The sequence below is a fragment of the Octodon degus genome, unplaced genomic scaffold, assembly GCF_000260255.1.
Source record: "Octodon degus isolate 3935 unplaced genomic scaffold, OctDeg1.0 scaffold00122, whole genome shotgun sequence".
Classification (NCBI taxonomy): domain Eukaryota; kingdom Metazoa; phylum Chordata; class Mammalia; order Rodentia; family Octodontidae; genus Octodon; species Octodon degus.
In genome coordinates this window covers 3,943,882-3,970,150 of record NW_004524698.1, presented here as the reverse complement: position 1 = coordinate 3,970,150, position 26,269 = coordinate 3,943,882, and the positions used below count along the sequence as shown (strand labels likewise).

General features: G+C 43.2%; 1 pseudogene; it reads left to right on the top strand.

Annotated features, from left to right (window-relative positions):
* Positions 1–2,597: 2,597 nt before the first annotated feature.
* Positions 2,598–3,543, top strand: LOC105743397 (annotated as a pseudogene).
* The last annotated feature ends 22,726 nt before the right edge of the window (positions 3,544–26,269 follow it).

The following is a 26,269-nucleotide window of genomic DNA, read 5'->3' as shown; positions in this document are numbered from 1 at the left end:
AGAATGAAGGCAGATGAACATATACGAGTCCAGAGTGGCATCTTGCCATCAACACATTGCGATATGGGTTGGGCAGGGAGGAAGCAAAGATTTGTGTTAGATTGCATGCAGTGAGCCAAATTTAGGAATAAGCATGTTGGTGAGACACAAGCAAATGGGATTAGGCATTGAGTATGTGGTGTTGTGGTCATGACATTGTCATATTTATTAGTTATGTGTGCAGCATGGTGACAAGTATGGGTGTCAAGTAAGTAGAAAAAGAGAGATGTGAGAGTGGAGGAGAGTGTCGCCTTCCCCAAGGGCACTCTCATTCCCGAGCAGATTCACCTCCAGTTCCTGCTATAAAGCAGGAAGTAGGCTCTAACCTTAAGTAGCTGAGGAGTCACAGCTGGACATGCCGACTCAGAACTGGGGTTAAGAATGAAGAGTTAACAACAATAAACAAATGAAGTATTTAGTGAAGAACCTGGATTTGTAAATTGCTTAAAACTGTAATATATGTAGAATGACTTCTACATATTGTTCTCATCTAGAGAGCTGCCCCCTTGAAGGCTGACATGGTCCCTCTTCCTTCGTGATCTTGGGACCCAGGCAAGATGACCACTTTCCGCAGGAAGATCATGCTGACACCCGCAGCCGTGAGATGGAGTGGAGGAGTCTTTCGTTCAGACAATCTACAAGAATCCAGACTTTCGAGAACGAGACAAAGATAATCACCGTACTTACCAGAGGTGGGGGATTCACGGAGGGAAATGAGAAACCAGAATTTTTGGAGGTCACCTGACCATTTTACAGTCCTCTTTCAAATCTCCCCAAAGGTTAAAAAAAAAAAGTTAGAAGTCTAGTCTCTCTGGATGTGTGTGATCCTGTCAACCTGAACTGCTTGCTTACTGGCAGCTCCAATTTCTTTTTGCACAAGGCTGGGGTTATTTGATGTACTCTCTTCACTCAGCATTGTGTGACTGTAGCCAGAGTTACCCTGGGTTCTGCACAAGGGCCTTATCTTCATCCCTGTGGTGGGAGGCGCCCTCACAAGGTTCTGTACAGCTGCGGCCTCTCCTGGAAGGCCTGGTCCTTGGGTGCATCCTGCAGCCCCCTTCCAGGAGTTGACTCCCTGGCTCCTCCTCTCTGTGCTCCCCTTGTCTTTCCATCCCCTGCAGCATAATCATCATTTGTATTCTCCCCCACTGGGAACAGATTTCAGGGATGACATTTTTGAGTTCCTCAAGTCGGGCAGGTCCCACCTGAGGAGGGGGCACCATCACCCCCGTCAATTCCATCTGCTCCCTGTGCCTCTCAGCACTTTGATTTTACACATGTAATTCACTTAGATTATGTGACGAGGTTCATGAGTTGCCAGACCCTGTTAATCTTCTTTAGTTTTGTGTTTGTTTGTTTGCTTGTGTGCTTCATTTTGGATACTGCTGTGTCTTTTATGTCATTTAGTATTTGATTAACTATTTCATTCAGCAGTTTTCATTTCAGGTACTATGATTATCATGTTTTATCTGAGTCTTAAAAATAACATGTTCTTGGTTTAATGTTTTCCTTTACTTTATTGGCTATGAGGAGCGTATTTAACAGAGGTTTTAATGGTCTTGTCTGCTAATTCATCATTTCTATAATTTCTGGTGATATTTGTATTGGTCAATTTTTTAGTGGCTTTCTTTGTATGCCTGGTAATTTTTGACTAAATACCTGACATTGTGAGTCTACGTTGTTGATTGCTAGATTTTGTTACCTTCTTTTAAATAATGCTGCGCATTACTCCAGCACAGAATTAAATTCCTTGGGATCAGTTGGGTCCTTTCAAGGCGTGCTTTTAAGTTTTGTTATGTTGACTCTGGAGCAGCTTTTAACCCACAGCTTACTTATCCCGTTACTGAAATGGAGCCAACTGTGAAGGGCTCCCCTTTTGAGGCCTCTGGCAGAGCTTTCTGGCTGCTGGGAATGCAGGCTACTCCTGTCTCGTGTGAGTTTCAGGAACTGTTCACCCTGCTGCTCCTGGGTGACTCCTCTCTCTTCACTCTTCTAGTGTGCATACATAGGTATTCAGCCTTTGATCTTCCTGGGCTGGATCTCTAGCTCCTCAGTGAGACTGCTGAACTCTGCTTATACCCACAGCACTGCAGTGTGGAAAGTGCCTTCAGGCCCGCACTGGGGAAATTGCAGGGACCACCTGCATCGGCATAGCTCTGCCTCTGCCCTAACATTTGAAAATAATTTTTCACATATTTTGTTCAGTTTCCTAGTTATTTAAGGCAGAAGGATAAATCCATTCCCTGCTTTTCCATCACGGCTACTGGCAGAAGTATTTCAATTCTCTATAATGAATGTTTGTGGTTAGAAAAAAATGATTTGAATTACAGAAACTAATTAAGTATTCTCTGAATTAAAAAAAATGATTTGGAAGAAATTCAGTACCTTTCAAATCATTTTCCCACCTTGCTCTTTAAAACCACCAATGAAATGTAGTCATTCCACCCATCTCTGTATACTTATTTTTTTCCCCTTTCCTTCATTTCATCTGTTTCTAAAATCAGAAGCATGGGGACACCACGGAGGAAGCATCATCAGGCTCTCTTCCGACTGCCATCATGTCTAAGTCAGAGTCTCCTAAGGAGCCCGAACAGTTATGGAAGCTCTTCATCGGAGGGCTGAGCTTTGAAACAACTGATGAGAGTCACTTGGGGACTCACAGACTGTGTGGTAATGACAGACTCGAACACCAAGCGTTCCAGGGGCTTTGGGTTTGTCACTTATGCCACTGTGGAGGAGGTGGGTGCAGCCATGAATGCAAGGCCACACAACGTGGACGGAAGAGTTGTGGAACCAAAGAGAGCTGTCGTCTCAAGAGAAGATTCTCAAAGACCAGGTGCCCACTTAACGGTGAAGAAGATCTTTGTTGGTGGCATTAAAGAAGATACTGAAGAACATCACCTACGAGATTATTTTGAACAATATAGAAAAATCAAAGTGATCGAAATTATGACTGACCAAGGCAGTGGAAAAAAGAGAGGCTTTGCTTTTGTAACCTTTGATGACCATGACTCTGTGGATAAGATTGTCATTCAAAAATACCACACTGTGAACAGCCACAACTGTGAAGTGAGGAAAGCCCTGTCCAAGCAGGAGATGGCTAGTGCTTCATCTAGCCGAAGAGGTTGAAGTGGTTCTGGAAACTTTGGTGGTGGTCGTGGAGGAGGTTTTGGTGGCAATGACAGTTTCGGTCGTGGAGGAAACTTCAGTGGTCGAGGTGGCTTTGGTGGCAGCCGTGGTGGGGGCGGATATGGTGGCAGTGGAGATGTCTACAATGGATTTGGTAATGATGGAAGTAATTATGGAGGTGGTAGAAGCTATAATGAATTTGGCATTTACAACAGTCAGTCTTCAAATTTAGTACCCATGAAGGGAGGAAACTTTGGAGGCAGAAGCTCTGGGCCCTATGGTCATGGAGGCCAATATTTTACCAAACCATGAAATCAAGGTGGCTGTGGTGGCTCCAGCAGCAGCAGCAGCTATGGCAGTGGCAGAAGGTTTTAAACACTTCCAGGAAACAAAGCTTAGCAGGAGAGGAGAGCCAGAGAAGTGACAGGGAAGCTACAGGTTACAACAGATTTGTGAACTCAGCCAAGCACAGTGGTGGCAGGGCCTAGCTGCTACAAAGAAGACATGTTTTAGACAATACTCATGCATATGGGCAAAAAACTCAAGGACTGTATTTGTGCCTAATTGTATAACAGGTTATTTTAGTTTCTGTTCTGTGGAAAGTGTAAAGCATTCCAACAAAGGGTTTTAATGGAGACCTTTTTTTGCACCCATGCTGTTGATTGCTAAATGTAATAGTCTGATCACGATGCTGAATAAATGTGTCTTTTTAAAAAATAAATAAATAAAAATAAAAATAAAAATAAAATCAGAAGTATGGTGTTTTCCCTCTCTCAAAGAAATCAATGAACAGACCACAGTAAGTATATTCTATTATTTACAAGTGAAATATCTAACAACATAAGTATGGTAAGAATAATATGGCTGCACATACCAGGCTGTCAAAAATGCTTTTTTGTCTGATTAAGACTTTCTTTCCCTTTACTGTACTTTGGTGGATTGATACATACTTTGACTCAGAAATTGGGCTAGTGATTTAAATTAAGCAATTAGAGTAGCTGATTCAAGGATTTTCCAGGAATAATTGAAAAAGAGGCTCTCTCTGTCAGCTGTGATGATATATAAAGCTAGAGACTTGATAGGCATCATTGTTGCTCTGTGCAAAGAACAAAAGGGAAGACAGCCTTAGAAATGGAGACACAAGACAGTGCAAAATATTACATGATAACATTATTTAGTCTCCTAGGTCCAGCCACCTAAATTCACTGTGAGATCTCTCATAGAGCCTAATTGCTTAAGTTAGTTTTAATTTGTTTTCTGTCACCAATGGATTTAGGCAGACTTTTAACATTGAACACCAAGGCCAGCCAGACACCTCCCCGGACTAAAGTGCCTGTGTAGGCAGAGCACAGCAGCCAGGGTTCAATCCCCCACAAGCTGTGCTGGCCTTGCACCCAGGGTGCACTGAGGCAGCGATTGAGACTGGGCATGGTGGTGCACGCCTGTAATCCTAGCACTTGGGAGGCTGAAAACAGGAGAATCATTATGAGTCCAATCTATGTAGTGAGACCCTGTAAAAAGACATTAAATAAATAAATAACAATGAACACCAAGATATTGGTGAAAAACAGGGAAAATTGTAAAGTTCATGGAGACTAAGTTTATTTCCCTTCCTCCAAAGCTGTAGCTACCCCTATCTGAGACAAGGCACCAAGGAAGTCAAGCTGAGCTGAGCCTTGGTGGGTGAGCACCCAGCAAAATCCAAGCCTGGAACACTGGATGCTGAGGCTGGACAGCCCTAACCTGGACTTCTGTTGCTTCCCAGCACTGTGGTCTGTCCTGCAGTGGGACCGGGAAAGTGACAGAGCACTTCCAAACCTCCCTTTCAGTGCTTCTAGGTAAAAGCTGCTGCGTATGAGAAAGGGTGGCAGTTACACATTCACAGTGCTCCTGTGCCTCACATCCTGTGGAGGCTTCCCTATGTTTCCTGCTCACTGATTCTTCTCTCAACAATGACAGGCGATTGCCTGTAGGAACATCTAGGGAAGGAAACCCTGGCAGCTTCTAAGTGCTGATGCTTCTCTTGGAGAAAAGCCTTCCTGCCCTCACCCCTCCCCTTGAGCACTTCCAAACCTCTCTGTGAAGGTGTCCTTTCACAGAGATGCAGCATGCTGATGAGGTGCCTCCAGGGCCTTCCCAAGAAAGGGCTATAATTCAGGCATGGTTCCCAGGTCTCCTGGGTCCAAAGTCCAGCTCTGTTACTGATGTGCCCAGAGGTGATCTCAAAACTAGCCCAAGAAGTCCTCCGTCTTTTTAATAAGATAGGAGGAGGGAAGGAGAAATAAAAATAATTAAAATGTGTTATGTACATGTACCAGCTCTCCATGATGAACATGATCATTATGTATGGCAGGTTTATATGAATAATTTTTTTTTTAATTGTAAAGGGTTACCTTGGTGGGTCAGCATAAAACAAAGATGTGTTTAGCTGTATCAACTACATTCATGAACCACATCATGGATAGACAAATCATGGTCAAAGGTGTTTTAAAAGTAAATTTTAAGGGCTGGCCAGATAGATGAGCGGATTAAAGCAACTGCTTAGGCAGACACAGGGACTGGGCTTTTATCCCCGGCATATGTGCCCCAACCCCAGGGTGCACCGAGATGGCAATTGAGACTGGGCATGGTGGTGCACACCTGTAATCTCAGCACTTGGGAGGCTGAAAACAGGAGGATCACTGTGAGCCCGATCTGTGTAGTGAGACCTTGTAGACCCTGCACTAAATACATAAAAAAGAAATTAAAAGCATAATTGTAGGGGGACAATTCCAAGAATGACTTACCACTGGTGACTGCAATGGGAAAGGTGCTTTCAAACACTACTTTGCTTCTCTGAAAAATGGGTATGATTCCTACCACACTGACATGAAAGATGAAGCTCCAAGTCAGCCAATAACAAATGCTTGCGGAGCTGTGGGGCCAAAGGAACCCTTCTCCTCTGTTGGTGAGAGTGTACACTGAGACAACCACTATGGAAATCAGGGTAGAGATTCCTCAGAAAACTAAAACTAGAGGTTCCTTTTGACCCAGCTATTCCCTTTCTTGATATCTGCCTGAAAGAACTAAGAGTATCATACCACAGCGATATATATGTGTCTATGCTTATAGCTACACAGTTTGTAATAACTAAATCTTGAAAACAACCCAAATTCCCATCAACTGATGAATGGATAAAAAAAGATATGATTTTTTTTTAAATCTGAAGGGTATAATAGACACTGGAAAAAAGAATAAACCTATTCAAAAGGAAGGAATTACTGAGTTGAGTAGGACAGGAGAGGTAGTGAGGGAGATATCTCTATGTATGTAAGCAAGATGGTTTGGACAACTGTAGTGTGGGTTTATGCTGGTCTGTGGAAAGGAGCAGCTAATGTTTAATTTGTTTTGCCTCCTGTTTTTCAATTCTTTGACCTTTTTCTCTTCTTAATTTCTTATATATTTCTTATTTTTTTTCTTGCTTCCAATTTTACATGTATGTATTTGGAATATGAACAACTAGTTGAAAGACAATGCTATGCATTACAACAAATACTGTGAAATTCATATTACTTTGTTAAGTGAAATCATATATCACTTGTAAGTTTCTGTTTTAATACCATTTTTTACTCTCTTTAAAAAAGAAAAAAACTTTTAAAAGATTTTTTTTATACAATGGAGTATTACTGAGTCACAAAGAAGAATAAACTGGAGACATTTCTAGGTAAATAGAAGGACCAGAAACAATATTCTTAAGTGAAATAAATTTGGCACACATGTATAAATGTCATATTGACTGTCTGGTGTGAGAAAATGAAAGTGTAAATAAGGACCAAAATATTTAGTAGATATTGTAAAATAGAAAGAAATTGTTCAAAAGAAAAGGATAACTGGAGGGGGAAAAAAGAAGAGAGGAGAGTAAAATGAGAAAAAATAAAATAGAAGCAAAAAGGAGGGGAGAAAACAAAAAATGAGGGGAAGAGGGATTGCAAGGAGGATACATAAATGGGAAAAAGTAGGATTCAAAATATATCATATACAGGTACAAATTCTCTATGGTAAATGTGATCCAATAAACTTAACTAAAATTTTAAAAGCAGAGCCATACAATGCCTAAGAAGCCTCTTCATTTAACATCACAGAGCTTTCACTATACCGCCCAGCCTCCCAAGCTAGTGTGTTCCCACCACCCCTGCCCCTCACTTACCCATCCGATGAAGGACAACCAAGCCCACATCTCCTACTGGCATGGCCCTCCTTTCTTACAGGAAATGGCCTTGGGGCCTCTACTTCCTGTCTTTAAAGCTCTGACTCATGGACCTCTTCTTCCTCGCATAAAAGAAGGTAGTATCCTTGTTTCACTGATAAAACTTGCAGCAACCACCTTCACTCATGTGCTGTACTGTCATTTTCCTGTCACTTTCATAGGGCCTTTTAACTCTCAATGCTGTTTATTTTTTAAATTGTGGCAAAATATACTTAACATAAAGCTTATCCTTTTCACCATTTTAAATGTAAATTCCGTGGCAGAAAGTATTCGCATGTATGCCGCCTTCACAATCACACTTCACAGGAAGTAGTCATACTTCACAGGAAGCATACAACTATCACAGTCATTCATTTCTAGAACTTTTCCACCATCCTAGGGAGAAACCCTACTAATTAAACAACTCCCTTTCTGCTTCTTCCTAACTGGTGTCAGCCTCTGTCAAACACCATTCGACCTTCTATCTCTGTGAATTTCACTGTGGCACTTACCTCCTATTATCTGTATATAAGTACACAATGTGTAAGTCACACAGTATTTGTCTGTTTGTGACTGGTTTATTTTATGTAGCATCCTGTACTTGAAGTTTGTCCATGTCATAACATGCATTAACATTTTCTTCCTTTTCTGAGCTATATAATATTCCACCGTGTTTCTATACCTTATTTTTAAAATCCATTCATTCGCCCATTGGCCCCAAGCCACTTTTGCACAATGCTATGGAGTAGAAAAGCCTGCCTTATCTTGAGCCCAATTCTGATTTTTTCTAAGGTATGTTTGCAGGCCATGTGCTGCATCTCCAAAAATATACACAACAAATTGAATCTCTTTTTTCCACATTAATCTCCCACTGTTTTAAGGTCACTTCCAGATTGTCCCTTGGATTTCCCATTTCTGGTCTATGAAACAAGGCCTGAGGGACCACTTTGTCTCCAGCTTGCTGAGGCTGTGACAGTCATTCTCCAGCAAAGCCTCTGTCTGGAGCATGGAGCGAGAGTTGCTGCATCTCCTGGAGGCCAGTGCTGCCTGCCACTCTCTCTTACACAGAGGATCAGCCGCGCCTCTGGGTGCCAGCCTCTGTGGCCAGGACTCGCACAGCTGGGCTGCACTCCATTCCTGGTCATGTGGAGCACGCGGGCTCGATTGCCCAAGCACACATTCCTGCTCCTGCAAATGACCTCCAAGAACAGGGCGAAGTGAAGATAGGTGAGCAGGAGAGGCCAGAGAGAAAAATGAAATTAGAGTCCTGCTGCGACAGCCGGTGCCAGTTGCTTGCTCTGGGTAGAAAGGGGAGATTTCACTGCCTGTTTCTCCCCAGAGGCAGAAGGGGCAGGTCGAGTTGCTTCTTACTCCTGCCCCACCCTGAGGAATGGGCAGAGTGACACTGAGGCCTTTCTCTCCCTGATATCTTTGAGTCAAGGCGCCATGTTGACCAAGTGGGTCAGATAAAGGACTGCGGAGCCATTGTGCCAATTGCCCAGGGAGGATGTGGCCAACATTCCTAGGTGTGTCTGCAAGTGCAGTTCAGGGAATAGGTGCCGAGCGAGAGGCGCTAGCATACTAAGCTTACATTTGAAACCAGAAGTTTCCACCAACCGCAAAGCCCTGCGGATTAAGTCCCCTCCTATCCAGAAGTGCACCCACTATCACACACGACCGCAGAGCGTAAGCCCTGCGCTCACGACTCTAGGCGGCTTTCGTAATAGGAGAGTGCGTATTTCAACATAAGTCTTCTGCTGTTCCAAAACTTAGTAATCCACCCATTGACAAGATTTCCTTAAAAGATTCTTTTAAAAGAATTTCCTTTTCCTTAAAAGATTCTTTTAAAAAATTCAACTCATTTGTTTATTATGTGTACATTATTCTTCTGAATTATACATTTTTCTTCCAAAATCATTGAAAGTTGTACGTGATAAATATACACCAAATTATTATATCAAAAACTTAATAGACAAAAGACAAGTAACAAATGTGTTAAAGGACGAAAATAACTATATCAGAAAATAAGGAAGTTCAGGCTCTGAATCTCTATAATAAAGTGAGAAAAGAAGAGAAAATGTTAGACTGTCTATCCCCTATTAAAGATTGTACAGATCCACTGGGGGAATGATACCTTGATAAACTTCAAATAGAGATTATTTACAAAATTTGAATATAATCTTTCTCTCTCTCTCTCTCTCTCTCTCTCTCTCTCTCTCTCTCTCTCTCTTTTTCTTTCTTCCTTCTTTTTTTTCTTTGATACATGGTGTTGCTACAAGGGCCAGCATGGCATGTGGTGCCAGGGATTGAACACGGACCCTTACGCTTGCCAGACAGGTGCTTAGACCGCTACGCGATCTCCTCAGCCCCTGAATATACCTTTTTAGGTATCCATCGCTACATGTAATCAGACTTGTCTGAATGTGCATGTCTCTGTGGGTATATATGGGGCCACACAAACGTCATCTATAATCTCTTGTGTTTGTATTACTGTATTTCAGAAACTCAGAACAAAATTAGCAGAAGCCTTGGAGGACCTCATCTCCCTCAGTTTGGAGGAATGGCAGCCTGTCATAGGGAAGAAGGCTGAACTATAGTTTCGGAACACCTGCGCTGTCCTGCCGAGTCACTGCGCAGGTCCCACAGGAGCCCCCTTGTTTCATAACGCAGGCCCGCGCCTCTGGTGGGGGAGGGGAGCCAGGCTCGCTGCCTGAGGCCGGGATCCAGCCGCTTGAGGAAAGCTTCTTGGCACCCAGATGTCCTGCCCGAATGCTCTGCCTCAACCTACACGGCCGCCAAGCCTGGCATATGACCGGGCGCCTGCTCGGATCCCATTTGGGCTACAGTCCCTAGTAGCCATGGAACTCTGCCCCAAACCGCAGCTGCCTGGCTTTGGGCCCGATCATCTGCCTTCTCCTTGCCAGAGTATGCTGTCTTTCCCACGGAGGGCTTGTCACTGAACCCTCCCCTCAGCTTCTGTGAGGGGCCTTGCTTCTCCCCTGGTGGCCCAGACAGACCCCGCTTCTACACAGCCATTCATGAATATCTCTCTCTAGAAACCTAACTACCCCATACCACCTCCTTTCTGCTTTGATACCTAAGAATTTAGGTCCAAGTTCACTAAACCTTTGAGGGGTCATGATCTAAATTTCAAGGTGGCCTTCATAGAAGCCAGCTCAGACCAACCCTGGATCCATCTTTTCCCCTCTGACCCACTGTCTTTAAAAAAAAAAAAAAAAAATATTACTATTTAAAAATTTATTTATTTATTTGGCACAGTGTCTCGCTGCACAACTCAGACTTCTAGCGATCTTCCTGTCTCATCCTCCCAGGTGCTGGGGTTATAGGCATGTGCCACCACACCTGGTTTCTATGGCAGGCACGGCATGCCCAGGGTTCCAGGGCTTGCTCCACATTTGGTGCCAGAGATTAAACCCAGGTCCTTGCATTTGCCAAGCAGAGGCTTAGACTGCTGAGTTATCTCCCTAGCCCCTGACCCACTGTCTTAAAAGTTATAAAAGCAACCAGGTTTGATGGAGCAACCCTATAATTCCAGCACTTTGGAGGCTGAGGCAAGAGGATTACTGTGAGATTGAGGCTCACTAGGGCTACAAAGTGAGTTTAAGCCCAACCTGAACTGTGTCATGAAATCCTCTTTCAAAAAGACCAAAAAAAAAAAAAGCAGATGGAGGAGGCCAGCAAGATAGCTCAGCAGACTAAGTGCCTGCTTAGGCAGGCGCAGGGATCGGGGTTCAACTCCTGGTAATGCAGTGCTGTGCCAGCCCCACCCCTGGGCCTGCTGAGCCGTCCACAGAGACTAGGCATGGTGGCGCACACCCCTAATCCCAGCGCTGGGGAGGCTGAAAACAGGAGGACCACTACAAATCCGAACTGCATAGTGAGACCCTGTACCAAATACACTAAAAAAAGAAAAATTAGATGTAGGGCTCATCTTTTAGATGATGGTCCATGCCGAGGATGTGTCTAGGCTCACTAATATCTGAGGGTGGAGTTTGTAGGACAGTGATTATGAAAGGAAACTATGCCACGGACTACATCAGGAGAGACTCAAAAGGTAAAAGCTACAATGTCTTGAGAACAATCCGAAGTTGGGGGCAGATAATCAACTGGGGTTGTATCAGCTGGTTGTGGCCTGTGGAAGCTAAGTTTTCAGCTGCCCCTGACCACAATCATAGATGATCCATCTGCTTGAGAGAAAGAGATGTCTGTAACTGAGGAAAAGGCTGTGGAGTGGCTCTGCAGTCCTCGGGCCACAGCAGCCACTTGGTATGCACTCACAGCTAGCTCCAGCCTCCTGGAGACCGTCGCAGATGGCGCAGAGGAACCCCTGGAATCATCCAGGATCCATTTGGGTCCCCAGTAAGGCCCTGCATCTAGAGGGGGGATTGTGAGAAGCCTTCACCATTTACAGAGAGAAGTTTTCCTTGGGTTTCCTACTCATCTGCCTGACTCTACCTTGCAGAAAAATGTTCCCATGGAGAGCAGAGACAGGAACGTCAGGGCGGGCTGGTTGGGACAGAGCCATGCTGTGAGAATAAGACATCGACAGGCTGCTATGGTTTTGCTCTTCAAAGCATCTAAACTCTATTTAACTGGAGTTCTTTTGTAACTTTAATTTCAAATGCAAGCGTATTTATTTTCATACACTGATTAAAAAATAGATAAAATTCATAACTAGCAAGCTTAAAAAGCCTCCAAAGAGAGTAGTAACAAAATGCAGTTACATAAAGAAGTACATCTGATTTTAGTTATGCCAGAGAGCTAAACAAAATAGAAAGAAGATCCGGTATTCAGGCTGAACAAGACAGGGAGTGATTGTGGACAATGGAGTTATTTTTCTTACTGCGCTGAAGTCCTTGATGCAGTTTGTCTAGGTGCTGTAAGATGGGAAATAGCGGGCTGGCCAAATAGCTCAGTGGATTAAAGCGCCTGCTTAGGCAGACACAGGGGCAGGAGCGGGACCTGCTGTGCCAGCCCTGCCCCTGGGGTACACTGAGCCAGTGACTGAGGCTGGGAGTGGTGGCACAGGCCTGTAATCCCAGCACTTGGGAGGCTGAAAACAGGAGAATCACTGTGAATCTGATCTACACAGTGAGACCCTGTTGACCCTGTAGACCCTGTCCTAAAAACAAAAACAAAAACAAAAAAAGATGGGAAATAATGAAGCCAGCTTCTCCTGGAACCTTTTTCTGAGCTGCAAAAGCTCAGAAAAGCACTGGCACTGGGTTGCTCAGGTCTCTGTGTAAAGAAGTCGCTGCATGGCAGGCATTGCTGGGGTGAGGGCAGGAAGGGCTGGAGGCTGCTGCCACCACTATAGCTTTGAGGCCTGCTGCTGGGGAGCCTGTTATGGTTTGTGTCTAGTTGTCCACCTAAAGCCTCCTGCAGTCATGGGGTGGGGACTTCTAGAGTTTGAGATTAACTCATGATCCACTGGGATTATGGGTGACCCAAGGCCAGGATTATGGGTGTGCGTACTTCCCCCAACCTGGGGCAGATAGCCTGAATGTTACATAAGAGAGACAGATTTCCTTTCTGTTGCCATTGTGGCCCCTACTCCTCCATTTTACTCTCTGCTCTTTGCTGCCATCAAGAATGGATTCTCTCTGACCTGTGTCACTCTGCCCTGGAGCCAGCCGAGTATGGACTGAAACCTCTAGTAACTGTGAGCTAAATAAACCTTTCCTTCCTTCATTGTGGGTGTCTGTGTTTAAGCTGTATTTGTCTTTTAGCAACGAAAGAAGAGTAACTGAAACAGAGCCTTAAAGAAAGGGGCCTGCAGCCGGTAGACAGTGACCATAGCAGAGGGCTTCCTCCGGAAGCAATGAAAGGGACAAGGCTGTTGCTAAATGCCAAACTTAGTTTTAAAGCAAACTTTGATGATTATTGTAGTCCATCCATGCCTTTGTAACTAAATGCCATCAACTAGGGGGCTTCTACACAGCAGAAATGTATTTCTCACAGTGCCAGAGGCTGGGAAGTCCAAGAGGCATCAGAGGACTCGGTGTCTGGTGAAGGTCCACACCCTGCAGGCTGTGCTTCCACGTGGTGGAAGGCACGAGCTGGCTCTCTGGGCTGTCTTCTATCACCGCCCTAATCCTGTTTACAACCTCTCAAAGGCCCTGCCTCCTAGTACCAAACCCTAAGTATTAGGACTTTGATATATAGAGGGAGGGCGGGCGTATGCAAGTTAGGGCATTCCATACGTTACACTAATTCTCTCCAGACAAGAAAAGATGGCTGCCCACATAATCTTTTTTAAAATCTCTGAGGCTCAGTATTACCTGTGCATGGAAACAAAAAAAACCAGTAAACCCCCTTGGTAGGGCTGGTTTTCAAGATGTGGCCCATGGGCCCCTTCCTTGCGTTACCCAATTCCACCCCCCTCAGAACTACTGAGTCAGAATCTCAGGGCAGGGCCCAGAATTCTGTATTTTTAAGCTGGTAACAATAGTAATTTGGAAAACCATTAACTCAGAGTAAAGGGCCAAACTGTTAAAATGTATCTCACCCTTGATCTTGTAGCCAGTTACTGGAAAGCACACTGAATTTGCAATCCAAACACTTAGGTTAAAATTACACTTCTTACCCTTGAGCAATGCACTTAATTTTCTATGGCTCCAGTTTTTCTCATTGGCAAAATAAAAATTCTACCCAGTCATAAGCATTAATTGTCAAAGGATATAACAGTGTTGGCATTGTAAACTCTAAAGGATTACACAAATGTTTATAGCATTGTCAGGATTATTAACTGTGGTCATATCAGAAATTCTTACCAATAGTATCAGCACCTTACCCTGAAATAATGTCACCTCCTGTTTATTCTGTCATAACAGCCTCCCTAAAGTCATCTCTTCTATGACATCGTCTGCTGATTTTATACTTCCCTTACTTAGGCCCTCCAAAACCTTCTCATTGTCTATAGAATATACTTTAAAAATCTGTAATAACACTGGGTCTCACCATTACCAAGCCTAACTGGCTGAGAGAATATAGAATCAAAATGCAAAGACTGGGCTGGCCAGATAGCTCAGCGGTCTAAAGCACCTGCTTAGGCAGAGTGCAGCAGCCGGGGTTTGATCCTCCGCAAGCTCTGCCAGCCCCACCCATGGGGTGCGCTGAGATAACAACTGAGACTGGGTGTGGTGGTGTGCCCCTATAATCCCAGCGCTTGGGAAGCTAAAGACAGGAGAACCACTAGAGTCCGACCTACCTAGTAAGACTCTGTAGACCCTGTCCTAAAGACATTTAAAAAAAAATGCAAAAGATCCAGAGCATCATTGGCCATAGATTTAAATCTATCATTTGAAATCACAAAGCAGCCAAGACACTATGCAGTGGACAGTCCCTGGCTCCATCAGATCTCAGAGAGCAGTGAAGCAGGGCTGTAGTCACGATCTCATAGGACCGTAGGCAGCTCCACTGAAGAGGGGAGAAGGACACAGCACTAAAAAATAGAGGCCTTACTCCTGTGGGCCTAAAGGATTTATTCTAATTTCTAGTATTAGAATAACATAATTGAGTATAACTTAAAGGATGAAAATACATATAATTTTTAATATACATAGATACTTGTAAATAGACATTTTTATTTTTAATTTTTTAAAATAATTTTATTGAGAAACAAATAGCAATGAGAGTTTCAAAACCAATTACTAGCACAGTTTCAATAATTAATATATTGCATATTGTTGTCTTAGTTGTTATTCCTTGTGCAAGATGCAAACATGATATCCTGTCCACAAACACTATTAGAACAAATCTCTATTCATTAAATTAAGAGAATGCAGCTGTATATCCATCCTAACTATTTTGAATATACAGATAGAAAATGGTTATTCATTTGTATCCCCCTTTTTTGTTTAGTTTTGTCAGAGAAGGGTTTTCCATTGTGGTTTAAATATTATAGGTGCATGGAACAATAGACATTTTTATTGATGGAAGCATTTTTCATTTTTTAAAACTAACTGCATTTTTGGAATGATTTCATATTTAAGAAATGCTGTAAAGATAGTAAATGGGTTTCCCCATGTACTCCTCTCCCAGTTTCCTGCTACATTACCAAACACATTTACCCAAAGTAAGATGTAGTTTTGGCACACTACTATTAACTAAACGTCTGTCTTTACTCAGACCTCACCATTTTGATTTTTTCTTGAATTTCCTTTTTTATTCGGTATCTCATTCAGGAGCCCACACTGCATTTAGTCACCTTGATTCCTTTGTCTCCCCTGGGCTGTGACAGTTCCTCAGATTTCCCTTGGGTTGGATGACCCTGGCAGTTTTGAGACCCTGAGTAGGTGGTTTGCTGGAAGGCCCGCAGTGGGCTGTGCAGATGCTGTCTCACTGGTAGGCTGCATAAGAGGGAGACAGGTCCCAGAGGTTCTGTTTTCATTGCCTCCCTGGAAGGGCACTGGTTATCAGCTTTACTTTCAGCTATAGATATTGACCTTTAGCACCTTGCCCAGATTGCTGTACTTGCCAGATTCTCTCTATAAAGTTACTTTTCCCCTTTTCCATGTTCTGATCTTTGGAAGCAACTCACTTAGCACAGGTCACTGTACTCCAAGTATGTGGGGGTGCAGCACTAAGCTCCCATCCTGGAGGGAAGAGGAGCTCTGCAAATTACTTGGAATTCTTCTGCAAGAAGGATTTGGTCCTTAACCCTCCTTGTCTATCACCATTTTTCTGTGTGTGATAAGCACAAGCTGGCTCCTGGTTTTCCATTAACCACGACCTCCATCACTGTGCTCCAGCGTCTCCATTCTTCACCGCATCTTCTTTGTCAACCCTATCAGCATCCTCACACTCACCATAGCTGAGAAATACGTAAGGCTTGTTAGTCATGAGGCATTCCTCTAGATGTGGTGTGCTGTGAATTCCCTTCATTTTCACCACTTTCATGTTGGATAATTACAGATAAGGATGCACCTGTAAATCCACTTAATTTCACCTTGTAGAAGACTCTGGGTGCTCTCATTCACCCATATGGACTCAAAAATCACTCATCTACTGAACACTTAAGCTTCAACACAAGCTCTACACATCCAACAATGTTCTGACTGTTGACTTCTCTCATATAGCCTTCTCAGCTAGCCCCAGACTTGAGAGAAAAAAGGATGACAGCGTGAACTAGAGGCACCTAGAACACCTTCTCATCAGCAGTCCGAGATGTGGCATGACTGTCCTGTGGAGGCCGCATCCTCAGAGCACTCAGAACTCAGCTCACTACCTCCAGCTCTGCACCACCTCCTACTCACATTCTCCGTTTGGCATTGCCTTCCTCCACGAACTCCATCATCTCCCAGGGGCTTGGATCACCTTACCTGTTTACCTTAGTCAGTTCCACATTCCATGGCTTTAGCTACTCAGATCTCCAGGTTCCATCTGCTGCTCTCCATCCCCACGGTAAACTCAGAGGCCATCTACAGGAAATATCCTGCAGATAGCTTTTTTGGATTTAAAGTGTTCCTTATTAGAAAGAGACCTTTGGTAAGTAACTTAAATGCACATCAGCTTTTTCATTTATATTATGTGGGAATTTGGGGGGGTAGAAATAATAGAAAACCCATCTCACACTGGCTTCAAAACAGAAATTTTTGGCTTACATAACTGGATCGGGATGTCCAGCTAAATCTAGGAGTCCATCATTGCTCTTTCTATCTCATATAGCTGGTTTCCCCTGTACTGGGGTTTCCCTCTCACAGACTCTTCTCACATGATGGCAAAATAGCTGCCAGGGCACCAGGTTTACCTCCTATCTTCTTAAGAATTCCAGGGAAACAGAACCCAGTCTTCCTTTCTTTCTTTCTTTCTTTCTTTCTTTAAAAAAGCTTAACTTATCTAGTGTTTGTCATTTGGGACTTATCATCACCTGGCCCTTGGACCTAGAGATGCGATCAGCACCATTCAACCACTTGGAATAAGTGTGTGTGTGTGTGTGTGTGTGTGTGTGTGTGTGTGTGTGTGTGTACAGGGTAGTTAATGAATAAAGAACAAAATGTTCTTTTCTGGCAGGAAAAAAAATGAAGCAGACGCTACTGCTGAGGAACGGCATTCACGTTCACATACTGTTATGGTTTGTGTATAGTTGTCCCCAAAAGCCTCATGCAGTCTTGGGGCGGCCTTTGGAGTTTGTGATTGATTGCTTTGGGTGTGGATATTGCACCAGCCCTGGGTCAGGTATTTTGCATTACAATGTAAGGAGGGGAGAGAAGCTAGCAGCCTGAGCTGCTGCTACTCCTTCTTTTGTGCTCTTGCTCTTTGCCGCTGCCATGAAAGGTTGCTCTTTGCCATGTGCCACTCTGCCTTGGAGCCAGCTGAGTATGGACTGAAACCTCCAGTAACTGTGAGCTAAATAAATCTTTCCTTCCTTCATTTTGAGTGTCAGGTATTTGTCCCAGCAACAAGAGAAGAGTAACTAAGACACATACATATATAAAATGTACCCTGTTTGGTTGTCCTTTAGCCAGCTACCCACTTTATCATTGGAAAGAGCTTCCTAAAATGCAAACCAATTATCACAATTAGCATCTTTCCAGAAGAATGCCCAACCTTTGTGCACTGTTATACCCTAAGCCCTAGTCCAGTGCCTGGCCTGAGGCAGAGGCCTGGGAACTCTGGAATGGGTGACCTCCTCGGAGCCCAGAAGCACTGGCAGGTGCTGGGACATGTGTGATGATGCTTGTTATCTATGGAAAAGTGAGCCAAAGAGCAAGCATATCTGCATGGATTTCCCTGGAGTCACCAAAGTGGTCCACTCTGGGATGAGATTTTGGCTGTATCTGGAAGGACATAGATGGTTACAGGAAATAGTAACGTCCCAGCTGGGCCAGGAGCCACTTGCCAGGAGGAAGGCTGTCCTCCCTGAGAGCCAAGTGTGCTGGATAACATCTAGCAGAGAAAGCAGAGCCATTGATAGGTCACGTGAGGAGCTCACATCCTCCTTGGGGCTGAATGCTAGCTCCAGTGTGAGAATGCTGTTCCGTATCAGCACTAACATCAGCCCTTAAGAGAAGTATGCTGTGGTCTTGCTAGTCAAAGCTGTGCCCGTTACACTGCTGCCCCGCTATTCCTCCCTAGTAGTCCTCACCCTCTGAAATGATCTTCTTCTCATATTTATTGTCTCTCTGCTCCCATGGGAGTATAAGCTCTATGAAAGTAGGGCTCTTCACTGTCTTCACCATTCAATATTTTTTAAACAAGTGAATTAACAAAGGAAATGCTTCTTCTGGCCTGAGGCTGGGGAAATAAATAACATGTTTTAAATGGGTCCTGTATGCTACCTGGTATACAGGGTGTGCCCCTTAAAAGGTAACTGTATAATAGTTGTCTTAGTTACTCTTCTCTGTTGCTGGGACAAATACCCAACACTTAAAATGAGGGAAAGAAAGGCTTATTTAGTTCACAGTTACTGGAGGTTTCATAGTTTAAAACAGCCTGAATTATATAGAAAGACCTTGGAGCCTTATTTGCTCAGGAAAGAGGGTCAGTGCCTCTGTCCTCTCCAAACAGCTCTTCTCTGCCTGAGATGATCTCAATCACCGACACTGCCACCCCACACTACAGGGTCTGGAGGATAGGCTGGGGTGCCACCGTGCCCAGGATGACCCACTCCGCACCTCCAAGGGAGGCCGCTGGCCAGGGGGCGAGGCGAGGGGCAGAGCACATGCTGCCAGTTTAAAGGTTAGCGCCTCTCTGGCCCCGCCCCTCAAGCCCTGCCCTGGTCCTCTGGCCACACCCCTTGAGCCATTCTCTGCTCCTCCTCAAGCCGGGTCTGCCCCATAACTTACATGAGGCTTTGGGGGGATAACTAGACACAAATCATGACATTGGCTATTACTTACAGATGTCTTAAAATACTGAAAGCCTTGACTTCAACACTTCTGACCCATCTTAAACACATGGCCCAGAGCCCAGAGGACACAAGAAGACAGGACAGGTAGAGAGAAGGTGCGGAGCACTGGCCATCAGGGCAGGGAGTCCCTGGACTTCCACAGGAATTTAGAGGTTGGGTTTGGAGAATGAGAGCAGGAGAGAAAAAAGTCCCACCAAAGCTGTGTTTTAAGGGCCGGCCAGATAGCTCAGCTCATTAAAACGCCTGCTTAGGCAGATGCAGGGACTGGGGTTTGATCCTTGACCTGCCATGCCAGCCGCCCCCTGCCTCCTCTGCCCCCCACCTCCTCTGCCCCTTCCCGGCACACTAAGACAGGACGATTGAGATTGGGCATGGTGGCGCATGCCTGTAATCCCAGCACCCGGCAGACTGAAAACAGGAGGATCACTATCAGTCTGACCTGTGTAGTGAGGCCCTATAGACCCTGTACTAAATACATTTTAAAAAAGAAAACAACAACTGTGTTTTGATTGTAAATCGATGATGGCAGGGTCGACTTCCGTGCAATTACAAAGTTCCAGGCAACATGTACTGAATACCATATTGGAAGCACTCCTTTGTCTCAGTGCATGGAAGACAGTTGGGTCAGACATGGCTCAGGCCCCCTAGGAAACAAATTTTCTTGATGTAAGACACAGAGGTGAATTACAGCAGACTCTAATCATTTAACGATGAGCCTAATAGCGACACCCAGCAGGGGTGGAGTGAGTATGCAAAGGAGAGCAGCGCTGGTAAGTTGTGACAGCGCTGAAAAACACCAAATTCAGGGAAATGTCTGTTGCCTACTATTATTTTGTTTTGTTAATTTTTTTCAGCTGAAATCATGTCAAGTTCGGTGTTATCTTTAACTGGCAATAATGTGGTTGGAATAGATCATTTAATCAAGATAGACTGCAAATCTGAGCTCAGCATAGCTCACAATCGTTGTTTTTTGTCTTTTCAGAAATGAAATATGCTGAAATTCAAGAGCTGGGCATGAATGGCCATCTGTGTGACTCTCCACAGCAAAGCCACCTCCACAAAGTGAGCCAGGCCGGTCACGTTGCCTCAAGCCTTCTGAAAGTGACCTGTCCCCCTCCAGCAAGAAAACAACATGAGAACATGCTGCTTCTAAGCCACCGTGAGTGCCCGCTGAGTTTTTCTGACTGTCTCAAAAACAGTCAGAAAATTGAAAATTGCCATCTTTCCACAGTGAGAAAATATGCTCCATTTGGACTTTTCCTGAGACTTTGAACTATTGGAATTTTTTATCAAAAAAAATTGTCCTTATTATTACCTTTTTTAAAATGAAAATTTTACCTTTGGGGAATTTCTGTATTTTACTGTGAAATGATAAAAGTCAAGACTTCCATTAACTTTCAAAGGAAAGAAATTTGCCTTATGAGATAGATGATAGGTAGACATACAGAGCTAACACTGAAGCAAACATATTCCAAGAAAAGGAAAACTTGAGAGGCCGTGACATCTGAGTCATATATCTTTAAAATGTGTCTGCCATTTGGATCCTGAGTGACATCTGCTAAAGTTAATTGAAGATGCATTATAGAAAGAGAAAAAGAACACGAGGACACTTTCACAGAATAATCTTTCAAGCACAAAGTGGTCACTGAGCACATACCATATGTTCAAAACCATATTGAGTTTACCCAAGTACAGGACAGGTTGTCTCGAACTTTACAAAGAAGGTGTGTACTCAAGTTCATTGTTGGTTTTTTTTTTTTTTTTAAACTTGGAACAAATTTGTTGTAGGCATAAGACTTTGCATCCTATATTGGGTGTTGAATAGACTTTCGTGGTCTAGCCCAGGGCGTAGCTAGCATTTATTGTTTCTATGGAATGTATTACAAAGGGTTCCCATGATAGCTCAGTCACCAGGTCTTCCCACCTGCTACTTCTGCCACCGTAGAGAAACGGGAAGGGCTGAGATGGAGGAGGTGGGTTCCTACAACAGCTTCTGGGCTTTTCAGTTACCTCTTCATTTAGCACCTTTGTACCTCTAGCACTTAGGTTTTTAGGAAACAATTGATCCCCCTTTTGATTTTGAGACTTCGTGAGACTGCTGATTTGGGAGTCAACGTCTGTCCATTGAAGTTGCCTTGGGAGTGCTCTAGATTCTTCTAAATCAATGTCCGCTCCACCATCTCTTAGTAGTGACAAAAGCTCCAAAAACTGGTAACATTTACAACAGCAGATGTTCCCAGGCCTTCAAGAGAGGAGAAAACCCTTTGCTGCTTCAGTGAGCTGGACTGGGAAGGTTTCCCAGGATTCCGCAAGGACAAGACAGGCTGAGTCTGGGATCTCCTCACATTCTAGCAATGAATGCAGTACCATGCTGTCAGGTGACAGGAGGTTCAGAACCCAACTGGAGAAAGAGAATCAGAGTTGAACCAAGGGACACTTATGCCCAGGCTGCATCAAAAATGATCAAAGTGGCTGGGGAGATGGCTCAGTAGAATAAGTGCTTTCCTGGCAAGCGCAAGGGCTGGAGTTCAATCGCTGGTTTGGGGGGGGGGGGGAGGAAATGATCAAAATCCTAATGGTTAGCACCCACAGCCACTTAAAGCCATGCTCAGGGCAAATTCAGAGATAGAACCTCCACCTGTTTTTAGTGAACATTCTCCTTTTGTCCTGCTTCTAAAGGACCAGACTGAGGATGTGCTGAAGGACAGGGCAGGTCTTATCAGACTCACATGATTTCTGTCTACCTTACCATAAAAGGAACCGCGCTAATCCACTGCAGAGATTACCTTTGCTGATCTTCAAAGTAGAGCCTGGCCAGAGACGTCCAGAAAGAATTCTGATTTCACAATTGTGGGTGGAAGATAGATACTGGTCACGTAGGAAGCTGAGAGCCTTATTTAGTTTCATAAGTACACTTAAGGTTCTGAAGTAGCTTCAAGGTAACTGTATCAGAGTTTTGGTATGGTTTGAGTGTGTCCTTTTGTGTTTTAAATTTGGTTCTTCCAGAAGTGGAGCTTGATATAAGGTGACTACATTCCTGGGAAGTTGCCCTCAGAAGAGACTAACATAGCCCTTGTGCAACTGGAATTAGTTTCCCTGTGAGTGAAGCTGATATAAAACAGCATGATTGGCCCTCTCTGCTTGCTGGCTTGCTGTCTTACCACACGAGCTCTCCTTCCCACACACCCTGCACAGTGGTTCTGCCTGCCACTTGTGAGAGAGCCAAGATGCCCACAGTAGAAGCTGATATGCAGGGGCTTCCCAGTCTTGAGCTTTCAGTCTTCAAAACTGAATCAAGTAAGTTTCTCCTCTTTACACAGGACTTATAGCCATTTCCCTATAAGAAAAGACAGCTGCAGTCTATAAACAAAGTTGCTTTATCATCCCCAATAACTAATAAAGGGTAATCAATAATTGTCCAGTTAGGAGCCAGGGACAACTAACTAAAGAACAGTAGAGGTGAATAGTGATCAAGAGTTCAAATTCCTGTTATATTTAGAAGTCATTCAGAGCATGAATTTAAATGCAACCCAAGCAGATACCAGAATACAAAGGAGTCAACAGGGGTGGGGTAAGTTTGGGTGACATTTAAGAATCCTATGAGCAATAAGAAATTTCAGATGGGTTCAGAAAGAGTTGAGATATCAGAAAAGACTCAATGATTTATTAGAAGCTTTTCATACATTAAGGTTCAAATGTGGTATCATCCGAGGAGAAAAACAACTTACCTGTTGGCTGGGGTTGGGGACAGCTGTGGCACTAGGAAGAACTTGGGCTCTGTAGGCTCAGGCTCAAGGTCTGTGAGTCAGACTGGCTACATGTAGATGGACAGAATGAAGGCCATGTAGAGGCATCACCTGCACTTAGAGTTTCACCCATCTATTAGGCATGACTCATGGCTTTTCATTCAGAACAGGAAGTGAACCTTGCAGTCGGGGCTTTTGTCACTGAAGTGACAGAAACTCAAAAAGGAAGCCTATGAGCTCCATAATTGAAAATTACAACTACATGAAAGGAGCAGGACTCAAATGTAACGCAGGATGTGTGTGGCCTCATTCTCTGCTCCGCGTGTCAGTTTCCACAGCTGGCTTATAGTCAGATTTAGCAGTTCAGCCCCTGTTTTAATTAGGTGACTATTGGCGCTGCCAGCCTTACTTTCTAACTTCCTTTACTACTGAAAAGAAAGACCCTACCCAGTAAATTTTAGAATCAAGGTTTTATTTGCCTGATTTTATCTTAGAATCATTCTAGAACCACTCATTGTGCCAGACAGAATGTGGTCCTCTGATTGACCATATGTCACAATGTGCAAGCCCCATTCAATCACATGGATTAAGAGGTAGGGAAGAGATGGTTGTTCATGGAAAATGGATGAGCTGTTATCAGGAAAAGATGTTAATGGGGGACAAGACAAAGAAAAAAAAGATGAAGACTTTTCCAAATACAGCTTCTCTAACAGCAATGGAACACCCATCTCTGACAAAACAAAACAAAAAAAGGGGATACAAATAAAGGACTGTCTTGTTGTGAAAAAAAAATATGTATTTACAAGATAGGATAGATATACAGCTACTTTCTCTTAGTTCAATGAGAAGAAAGGTTTGCATTAATATTGTTTAGACAAGATAGCATGTCTGCATCTTGTCCTCTGAATAACTACTAGGAAGACAACAATTACAGTGTATCAATTATTATAACTGTCCTACTAATCTGTTTTGAAGCTGTTTCATTGCTATTTTACCTTTTTTAAAATTAAAATCAATAAAAAACAAGATGATACAGAGAGTATTTAATAAATGTTCTGCCAGGCAAGCCCGGGCCTGGCTTTGGGCAGGTCTGAATGTGCAAGTGGCCACTGACCATCAGTATCTGGGCACTTCTAGGACACACAGGCTGTTATAAGGCCATAGTGTGGTGAAATGTTAAACGAAAGTCTTACAAAGCACTGGGCTTCACCCATCATTTCTCTAAAAGAGTTTGCTATTCAATGTTATTTATTTACATAAGACATTTAGTAAGAAAAATACTGTCTTCTCCATTGCAGGGAAAAATTGAGGTCCCAAAATACCCTTCTTAGTAAAAGACAACCTGAGTTATTGGTACAGTTGGGACATATGCCTGTTCTCCAAACACCTTATTTCACTTCAGAATAGATGTATTTGGGAAAAAAGACTTGTTTCAGAATGCTGTAAGAAGTTTGACTCTTCTTCCCAAAATGATAGGTAGGGTCATTTAATGGTCCAAGGACAACCTTGCTGTAAAGAGACCCTATGGATATATCTATTTCTGATGTTAGGCTTTGTGTATAAAATATGATTGAAATATTGGAGGTGTTTTATAAGCTGTAACCTATTAATACTTTTTATAGACATGTGCATTTGTAAGTTACATAGAAAAATAATTATTCGTATGTTTAAATCAGTGAAAAATTCATCATAAAATTATTGAGAGTAAAAAAACAGTGATAATAGAAATACAAGTTCAAGGAAAATGGGAATTTGTAAGCAGTCATCTAGGAAATAATTATGCTAGTGACCAAAACAGTTAATAGATGATGCTTTTAAGTGGATAATGGGATGCCAGGTCAAAAATATAATGTATATATTTCAAGCACACAGTTTTCTATGGTATATTAAGGGGCAGCCACACACACACTCGCAGAAAAGGGGCTGGAATACTTTCTATCACTGGACAAGAGTGTCACAGATTCACAGTTGGTACATGAGAAGAAATTTTTTTGAGGCAGGCCTGCTTGTGTCTAGCCTAAGCCTTCACGAAGGACAGAAATCATATCATAAGTGGTTCTATCTCCTGACACATCTCAATTCCCTCCCAGGAAGGAACAGTGAGCCTGCCTATCCACCAGGGAGATGTTTATTGTTCTGTCAACTCCTAAGCTCTCTTGTTTTTATTATAGTCATGAGTATATAATGCTGTACTTGAAATTCTACAGCTGTACTGAAAAGTTTACAATGTAGTCTAACCCAGCAAGCACTCAAGTTTAATGAACATTTCAACATTTAAATAATGTTAAATGGAAGAGCAGCATTTAAATTATAAAATGAGTCACTGTCAACATAAATGCAAGTTTGATCCTAATTAATGAAAGTGTTCATTTTCCTCCTTGGACTTTAGCGCTTGCCAAACAAGGGGATTGAAGTGGTAGAACTTTCTAGAATAGAGCTGCTCATTGGTTTGTTCTACAACAGTCAAGTAAGATTTTTCTTGAGGTAAACTATTCACTTGAGTACCTTAGAACACCTCAGGGGCTCTTCAAAGTCACAGTGCTTCTGCTACATCTTTACTTAATTTTTCAGGGTTTTAGGTGAGCATGCCTTTATAAGGAGGTCAATGCCACCCTCATTATTTCCTATAGCAAGATTTTTAGCACAGTAAGATCATCTCTGATATACATTTTGGTAGAAAATATTTCCACATGGTAATTTTCACCTTTGGGCTATGCTGTTAGCTAAGTTGGGACTTCCTACATAATTCAATTAAATTCTTACCTGTGTCATCTAAACTCTCACAGCTCTGGGGGAAAAAAATGAAATTTCCATTCCAAACTGCTCTGCAAGAAAAGAAGAGACCAAACTATTGTTTGCTATCTGACCCTTGAAATTCCAGCCTTGGCTTAAACCATGATAAGTAGCTTTCAATATAACTGCCAACCTTGATTGGTAATGACAGCTGGGTCAAGAGAGCAAATCTAGGTTTAGCAGGAAGAAGCACTCCTGAAAGGACATTGAACTCTGCTATAATCCAAGTCCCAGGGAAAAACATTTTCTGAACTATGGACAGTGACCTGCACCTTAAATGGTACTGAAATTTAAAAAGGAGAAGGAAACTGGGAGAAGAGAGAACACAAAGGAGATACAGGCTCTGGGAGGAAGACTTATGAGGATGGGTAGGAGGGAGTCAAACACCTGCATAGTAGTGGCTAGATAGAATAGAACAGAACAACATGTTATGAGGATAGAATTGTTTAACAGTATTTTAGG